We start from the raw sequence: 9,826 nt of genomic DNA, 5'->3' as shown, positions 1-9,826 counted from the left end.
AGCACCAAACTGTGTATTGCTTATTCTACATTGCAACTGTTTTTGGTCTGTCGTATTTAATGGACTGCTTCTAGCTGTGCTCTTCACACAGAGTAATACCTTAAAAAGTTATTGCCTGTACCAGTGTTTCATTACTCCACGGCAATTGTGAAATGTTGAATGATAATTGATTGCAGCAAGATGTTATCTTTCTCTTCTCCATATCCAGTGATATGAATTGTTTGCTTCTAAGTGACTAATTAAGTATTTTGCCTAACAATTTTGCCGTGTGCCAACTAATAATGGTTTTTTGTCTCTCTTTTTCTTTTTTCCTTTTCTCTCCTGCTGCTGTTTTGTTATATATCTGCTCTCACCTCTCCAGCTTGCCTACCCTCCACTAGGAAATTTTTAACCACCAGGGAGCTAAGGACGCATCCCAACCATCCAGCTGTAACATCACCTCATATGTGTAATCCTGTGCTCTCCCAAGAAAAGAAATAAGAGAGTATGTGTTATTCCCAATACTGGCTTTAAAGCTACATCAGTAAACTGCTTAAATCCTTGTTGCTGTTAATTGTAAGCCTCTCAGCCTGGTCACCCAGTAGCCAACCCCCCCCCTTATATCCTGTAGTTAAAGGATAGTCCTTCTCACAAGTTTAGCTTTCTTATCCTATCCAAATAGATTGTTTCTCTAGCCCTAGTCTAGCCTTCCCCATTTTTTTTTACCTCTGTTGTAATTAACCTAACTGCCCACTAAGTGGCACCCTCTTCCATATCCCTTCTTATAGCCCCCCATCCTTGAAAAGCTCTTTTCTTCATAAACTGAGTTATAGCCTTCTTACTATTGACCCTACCTATAACCTGCTCTGCTCTAATCTCCCACCTTCCGCCTCTACATACTCTTATACTACTTCTTACTCTCCCTACACAGATCTCAAACTTACTTACCTCTGCAGGCAGTATTCCACAATTGGAATTCCACTGATTGTTCACCTTGACTATTTCATTCAACTGTCTCTACCCACTCCATTCGCCCTACGGGCTCACTCCGCTCCCCTCCCTGCCCCCAATTACCACCCGCCCCCAGGGGTCCTACACTTATTTTCCCTAACCACACCCCCATCTTCTTTATTCCAATCAATTAACACACCTTATTACCACTCCCCACCCTAATTTACTTACTTAACTCTCATACCTTATCATATTTCCTCCCTATCTTTACAGTTTCTACTTGTCACCTACTACTACTACATACCCCTGTCTATTTGATATCCTATACCAAGATTATGGCCAAATTATCCTACCTTAATCAATTAAAACACATAGCCTTTGCCTCCCTCCTACCTCCTCTACTAATTACCTATATATTAACCTCCTATGAACAACCATTATACCCAAACCTTCTATTCCCCTCAGAATTCACTTCAACACCACTACTAGCTATCTCCCAACCCAGCTTTAACACCACAACTAGTCCCTGCTACTTGCAAGCCAAATATCACAGACTAACCCATATAATGTATAGTAACCTACACACAAGAAAACTACTTTATTATTTCTATAAATTTAACAACCCCGCATATAGAATATTCCTCCTAGCCCTGCTAGATGGAGACATTCATCCTAACCCTGGCCCAATCAATATTCCTACCACTGTACTAGGCAACCCTAACATAACTAATACACATACTCCCATTAAACCTCCAAACTCTATATAGCACATCTTAACATTCGAAGCATTAACAACAAGATTGCCCATCTTCACGCCCTCTTAGAATTCTACCAATTTGACATCTTATGTTTATCTGAAACATGGCTAAAACCTTCCATTAATGACAATGAAATTACCCCACCTGGCTACAGTATGCTCAGATTAGACCATATTAACAAAAAGGGAGGGGGTGTAGCAGTCCTCTATAAAAATAACCTACAAGTTGCCACTTCAAACATAAATCAACCTATATTTAATAATGCTGAAACCCTTGTCACCAAACTTCAAGTCAACAAATTCAAATCCATAAACATTGCTTGTATTTACCTTCCCCCTGGAAATAACACTAACACCCTTGAAAGTATTCTCAGTTGGCTATCAATTAATCTTACACAAGAAACTTTAGTCCTTGGAGACTTTAACATTGACTGGAAGTCCTGTAGTACCCCTCATCTCACTACCCATATTAATCTTTATGGCTTCTCTCAAGTCATCACCTACCCTACAAGAATTAATAAAACCAACAACAAGGAAAGCACATTAGATTGGATTCTTACAAACTCTCCACATCACACATACAAAGCAGGGACCCTCCCTGATGATCTGAGTGACCACTCACTCACATACATCATCAGACACAAAATTAGCATACCCTACCCTAATACCTATCGGACAATACGGACTAAAAAATTCTTTAACCCTGAACTTTTCCAGCTAGAACTCAAACACTGCAATTGGTCACCTCTAAAAATACTCCCTCTAGATGAAGCAGTTGACTACTTTAATTCCACATTCTTAGCCATCCTTGATCATCATGCCCCAGTATGCTCTATTAGAAATAAGGCTAAACCTGCCCCATGGCTCACTACAGCTACTAGACAGAAAATTCTCCTTAGAAACAAATCTTGGGCAAAATGGCACACTACTAGGAACTCTACAGACCACCAGACCTTTAGACAACTGAGAAATACTACTAAAAAAGCTATCCTCTTAGATAAAAAAAACTTTTATATCAAACTACAACAAACTAACCAAAGGAACCCACATAAATTCTGGTCCAGCATCAACAAACTCCTATACCCAGGCCAGTGTATTGCACCTAACCCACAAGGCTCTAACCATGAAAATCCAACACAAACCTGCCAATGCCTTCAATTCTTTCTTTACAGATGCCATTCAAACTCTAGCTAAGCAATTATCTCCAAGTTCCCCTAATTGAACCACCTCACCAACTGAACCAATTCCATCATTTCAACTAAAACCTGTTCCTACTTCCTTCATTTGCTCTCTTCTAGAAAAACTAAAACCTACTACCCTCTGCTGACCTACTACCTGCAGAATAGCTACAAAAAGGTGCCAAAGCCATAGCCTTCCCCATTTCCATACTAATAAACAGAACTATAACCGAAGGAAATATCCCATCTATCTGGAAAATCTCACACATCATCCCCCTACATAAAGGTGGAAACTCCATTGACATTTCAAACTATAGACCAATAGCCCTACTCTCTCCACTGGCAAAAATCATGGAAAAATGTGTCCATAAACAACTACTCACCCGTCTTATTGAAAATAACCTACTTGCCAACTGTCAACATGGGTTTAGACCTAACCATAGTACCACCACAGCCCTACTTTCCTTCACAGACTGCATAAATTTAAACCGTAATAATAATACTCTTTCCTCTTCTGTCTTCATTGATTTATCTAAGGCTTTTGACATGGTTAACCACCACCTCCTTTTAGAAATACTTAAATATCTTTCTCTTGATACTCTAGCATTACAATGGTTTAAATCCTACTTAGACAATAGACGACAAGCAGTACTATGGGAAAACAATCTATCTTCTCACCTCCCCATTTCCCTTGGTGTTCCCCAGGGCTCCATATTTGGCCCACTGTTACTTTCCGTTTTCATTAATGACCTTCACCTAGCAATTCCTCATGCAACCTGCATTCAATATGCAGAAGACTCCACCATTATTTGCTCAGCTAATACTCCTTCTGAGCTACAGACCCTTACACAAAAAGCATTCAATACAGTTGAGCAATGGTTTTAAAACCGATGCCTCCTACTTAACCCTAAAAAACTAAACTTCTACTTTTTACTCCTACTCACAGGTCAATCCCTCTTCACTTCACTCTTATATCCAAGAACGGGACTCTTATATCTCCTGACCCAACCACTAAACTTCTTGGAATAACCATAGATAATAACCTAAACTTTGATACCCATATTAACATCACTATAAAAACAGTAAATATGAAACTGGGATCCCTTTATAGAATCAAACCCTTTCTTACTCCTTCAGCCAAAACCACTATAGCTAGAACTCATTTAATCTCTACCCTACTCTATGCTTCACCCATATACACCAATCTCTCAAAAAACAACCTCAACAGACTTGCTACCTCCTATCATAGTATTGCTAGATTTGCCACTGGTTCTCCTTTTAGAACACATCATTGTAACAACCTAAAACAATTAGGATGGCTAGAGTTCCAAAACCAGATACTATTTCACCAGCTTGTGATTACCCATAAGAGCCTGTATTACCCCACCTATACACCTATACTGACTACTCTCATTACCCCCTACAACAATCTTAAGAATTTACGCTCGTCTAATAAGCTACTTATTACTACTAGCAGATCCAACAACTCAGCTGGAGATTCTTTGTTCTCTAACTCTGTAGGCAAACACTGGAACATACTTCCCTCTGAACTCCTATCCCTGACCTCTATAACACTTTTTAAACAGAAACTAAAACTATATCTCAGTACTCATTGGTTATGCCCTTGTACTAACCCTGATTAACTGTCTTTCCTCTATTTCCTATGTATTCTCTGCTTCTAATTTAATTAAGTTCTAACTGACATCCTCTTGTCATTTCCTATAAATCTTGTATTTCACTGTATCACATGGTACATTTGTATAAGTAAACAACTTTTTTATCCTATTTTTCTCTGTTTGTATAAGTAAACAACTATTGTGTATTTTATGCTTGCTTTTCATATCTCCTCATCATGAGCTATGTACTCTTGTAATGTCAACTGCATCAAGCCTGTTCGGCTGTAACTGTTCAAAACTTTTCAACTACTGTATACTTCTCTGAATTGTGACAACTTATTATTAAATATAGTGTGTTTGTGTTGGAGCTTTTCTCCCCGGGCCTCTACTGAAAATGGATTCGTATTCCAGTTAGACTAGCCCGGTCAATAAATGTAAAATAAAATAAATAAATAAATAAAATATTGGGAGTAGGATACTAAGGATGAAGCTGCTATAAAGGGATCCCAGTTTCATATTTACTGTTTTTATAGTGATGTTAATATGAGTATCAAAGTTTAGGTAAGAATAAAAGCGGAATGCTTAAGATAAGATTTATGGATGTGGTGAGAGGAGACATGCAGGTGATTGGTTTGCCAGATCAAGATGCAGAGGACAGGAAGAAATGAAAACAGATGATCCATTGTGGTGACCCCTAATGGGAGCAGCTGAAAGAAAAAGAAGAAGAAATCTATACTCTGTGTACACCATAAAATGCTTTTTTTCAGAGAACAAGCCCTTCTGCACCAACCAAAATGGAGTTTTCTGCATCTTCTGACTCCATGATTGAACACCAATGGAGAACTTTAAAAAACAAGAGACATAGTGATAAAGTGCTGTTACACAAACAAACATTTATAAGTCTCTAGGGTGAAACATGATAGTAGGCATTGCCAATCTCTACAAATTTATCTAAATTACATCCCTAATAACTCCCATGATCAAAAACAGCACTAGAAGGACCACTCAGAGACGTCTTCAGTTTTTGGCAAAATAACGTTTCAGTGAAATGTACATTCAGTCATTTTTTTAACCATTTGTGGTTCAGTCAAACCATATAGCCATAAAGATTTATATGTTTTACCATCATTATCCTGAATCAGAGGTGGTCGAGTCATCCTATGGTCGACATACTTCTACGAAAGTTGGAATGCTGAATTCCAGTATACCTGATATAAACAATGAACCTCAGAACTCCCTACCATTCTGGACCCAGGAGCAAACATTAAAATGGATCTAGAAGGGGGCAAGATTGGGCAGTCAGGAATGTTGGTGTTCAGCATTCAATCATTCGGGATGTAAGACATCTTACAGGTGGACTCGACTGCCTGTGATACAGGATAATGATGGTAAACCAATTTGTGTGTGTGTGTGTGTGTGTGTGTGTGTGTGTGTGTGTGTGTGTGTGTGTGTGTGTGTGTGTGTGTGTCTGTCTATGTGTCTTTTGGCTTTTTCCCAGTTAGGGGTTGCCACAGCAGAACTCCGGTCTGCTAATGATTGGCAGTTGATTTTTACGTGCCGAGTTGCCAGCCCTGATGCACAACCTTCAACGAAGGTACGAACCAGACAGCGTCTTACTGGAAGGTGACAATGCTACCGCAGCACCACCACCGGTGTGTGAGTGTCTGTCTATGCACAGTTAAATTCATGCTTGCACGCATAACACATCCAGTGTTACACACATGCTCACACACTTTCAAAATCTGTGAACTAGCTGCCATTTCGTTCTTTATTCAAGCTGAGGACAGAGGAAAAAAGGTTATAAAACTATGGGCATATTTCTTGTAAGGCAAGTCTTCCCTGGAGTAGGTCTCTGTAACACTGAATCATAACAGTTTCCCATTTTCTCTGTCTGCTGGACTTTTTGAATAATGGCTATCTTCCCACTAGGAACCAGTGCAAACCTCACAACATGTAAGGTGTTGATATATGAAGTAGAAGACAAAATTATGTTTCTCATGTATTACTTCACTGTCTGTTGTTCTTTTTGCCATTTGGATTAGTGTTAGCCATGCAGTTAAAACAGAAATGCAGTTATAGTGGCGGATTCTACATATGGACGTCATTATTATAAGTATTACCTGTATATGCTGGCCACAGTTTTTGAAGAAATATTAAATGAAATTTACTGTGCCAGATAGGTTTAAACAATGAATTAAACTGAGACACTTAAAGTTCTTAAGTCATATTTAGCTTAAAACAATTTAAATCTGTGGAGTAAAGAGGTTAGAATTTTTCTTCCTTATATAACTGTAGAAAATATGCAGACAAGACTAAATGCTTCTCAGGAAAAGCTTAAAAATCTTCAAAAATGAAAAAAAAATCTAGACTTCCAGATAGTTGTAACAGAAAAGCGTGTTAACAGAATCGATGCTCAAAGGTACAGTATATCTTTCTACATCTGCTTCTGTTAACAGGGGCATATAAGCTGCCCTTAATGTACTAAAAGAACCTATCCTACAGCATTCTTTTAAAATTATGCACGATCCCATGCTGGTAATTAACTCCAGCACAACAGGTACTATTCATTGCTGAAAAGAATAGCATATTCAAACTGTAAAATTGTAGAAGAGCCTTCTGCCATAACAACAGTAGAAGATGCCACCACAGTGTTCCCAAGCACCATTTTATTTTGTCAAAGAGATAAACTGTATCACTTTGAAACAGCAGCATAGCCCTGTGTCTATTGCTTTCTTAGGCCATTGCACTCATACTTGTGTACTCTCTTCAATAGTACCTGCAAAGGCCAAAGGAAAAAAGGGGTGCCCTTCTACTCCACCCTTTTACAGCAAAAAAAAAAAATAATTAACTGAGAAAAACTACACTTAGTAAGTTGATTCCACTATTTACAACTCTTCTTCACTATTGTCTTGTTTTACACTTCAAGATATTTCCTTTAATAAAGGAGACTATAAATAATATGATAGCGTTGTACAGCTAGATCACTTCAAGCACTTCAGAATTGTTTTCTGCAAAATAACAATTCGTACTTTATAATTATTTTTGCAAATCTGTTGTTATGGTGGGCATTATATGCATCTTCTTCAAAGAAATGTTTTGCAATCAGTGATAGTATTGACGCATCAGACTTGCAACCTACTATGAGAAGAACAGGTTATGCAGACAGTTTCAGACTTGGTATGCCCTTGCAATTCTCTATCGTCTGCCAGACCACTTTTATTGCTTGCTTATCATATAACATTTTTCCAAGTTATCTGCACAAACTGTCAAAGCAAAAGCCCATCCCCTTTTCAGTATAGCTGATTACAAAAGATGCAAATGTTATGCAAGAGATCATAGTCCCAGAATAACTATTTTATTTTCCAAGGCATGAAAGAAAATCTGCCTATTGATTATCAAGTTATAATGATGGATTAGCATTGTAGTTTATAAAGTAACATGATATTTCTCAACATGGTGTTTTATGATGCATCTCTTACTGCAGTAACAGCTATGTATATATCCATTCATTACCATATTACTCAAGAAAGAAAATAACCTGCAAACATTTCTCCTGACATACTTATAAAATGGCAACAGATAAATATAGAAACCAGCCTCAACTATATCCGGTTGCTGGAGAAGGAGCTGGTTAACAAAATAGAAATGCTACAACAAGAAATAGAAACAAAATATAACACAGAAGTTTGTTCTGTTAAATTAAATGAGGTTTATCGGAATGTGATCTTGTATGATTTGAAGTTAGAGCAAGCAAAGACTAAAAAGTTGCAATGTGAGTTTGAGGATTTCAAGAAGGGAAACATCTTTGTATGGCCAAAAAAAAAATAGTAGCTGAAAAAATAGTAGTGGGAATGAAATATCACTGGCTTTAGATAAAAGAAATATTGTTGTCAAAGAGACTGCTGGTGTGCAACAGGGGTTTCCACTTCCAACTTAATACAGATGTATCCAATCAGCCATTGTCAACATTGCAAAAAAAAGGTTCAGCTGCTGCTCAAACTACATTGAACAATGAAGTGAATGATGCTTCTAAGATTTGTCAGAAACCATCAGAAATACCTAAAGTAAATGAATCCATTGTACAAGCAAAGTACTTAGCAGCATGACCGAAAGTTAAAAATAGTACTGCTGGCCCCTTAAGTTTTTTAGAATTTCTCCTTCCCGTAAAACAATGAGGAATGAAGAAAGAGCAAACATGGTCTTTGAGCAGAGGCTGCAAAAGCAGGAAACTCTCCAATTAGCATTGAAGAAGTTTATTGGAAATGTGAGTTATTCACTAAATTTGGACTCACAAGGTAAAATAAAGACTGATGAGATGAATATGTTGTTTTTTAAGTTATCAACTTTTATGAATATCATGTTTTGATCCTAAACAAAGGACTGTCCTTTATACCCACAGTGAAGTTGCATTTTTCTGATGTAATTATTAATTTAAAATTATTTGCTAGAACTGTAATGTTAAGAATTATCTGTGGTACAAATTGCTGTCAAAATACAACAATGTTAAGAAAACCTAGTACCTTTGCACCAAAGTTGAATTTAACATTAGATATGTTTTTAAGACTATGTGAGACAGAATTAGCACATAAACTGAAGGCTCCACATAAACAATGCTTTTATAACCTTAGTGGAGAGGAATTGTTAGCCTTGAAAGAACTTGAAACTAATCATACATTAATTATTAGACCAGCAGATAAGGGTGGTAGTGTTGTTTTATTAGATGTAAAAGATTATGATAAAAACATGTGTGACTTATTAAGTCAGGTCTATACTTATGAAGTTATAGATAACAAGACAGTTAATAGAATAATTTCAAATGTAAATAGGTTCATAGGTTCATAGATAGGTACTAGGCTATCTGCCCGAGGGCATTTATAAGCCTAGCCAGAGTGTGTCAGCTTTCACCGCCCCATTGATTAATTAACTGAGCCTCTGTCAAGCAGAGCTAATGAAGTGATCCCAGGGGTGTACTTTCTGTTACCCATCCACTCGTCAAGGCTTCTCTTGAAGAGTGTTAGTGAGGGGCTCTGCCTAATGTAGTTAGGAATTTTGTTCCAAAGCATGTGGATTCTCTGTGACAGGAATCTATCCCTCCAGCATGTTCTATTTATTGTTGTGGTGAGGTTTAGCTCACTAGAGCGTGTGGCTCGCAGTGACTTGGATTTCTTTAGGTGGAGCATGTCCATCAATTCTGAGTTGGTCATGGCTTTGTAAGTCAGGCAGAGATCACCTCTGAGTAAGCGATATGCCACTGAGTACAGCTGGAGTTTTTTCAGTCGGGCTGCATAGGACATATGTTTGAGGCCAGTAATCCTCTTGGTGAGGTGGTTTTGTGGTCTTTCAAG

Source organism: Protopterus annectens, chromosome 10.part0 (genome assembly GCF_019279795.1).
Source record: "Protopterus annectens isolate FY-2018-M chromosome 10.part0, PAN1.0, whole genome shotgun sequence".
In the NCBI taxonomy this organism is placed as follows: Eukaryota; Metazoa; Chordata; order Ceratodontiformes; family Protopteridae; genus Protopterus; species Protopterus annectens.
This window is presented reverse-complemented; position numbering follows the sequence as displayed.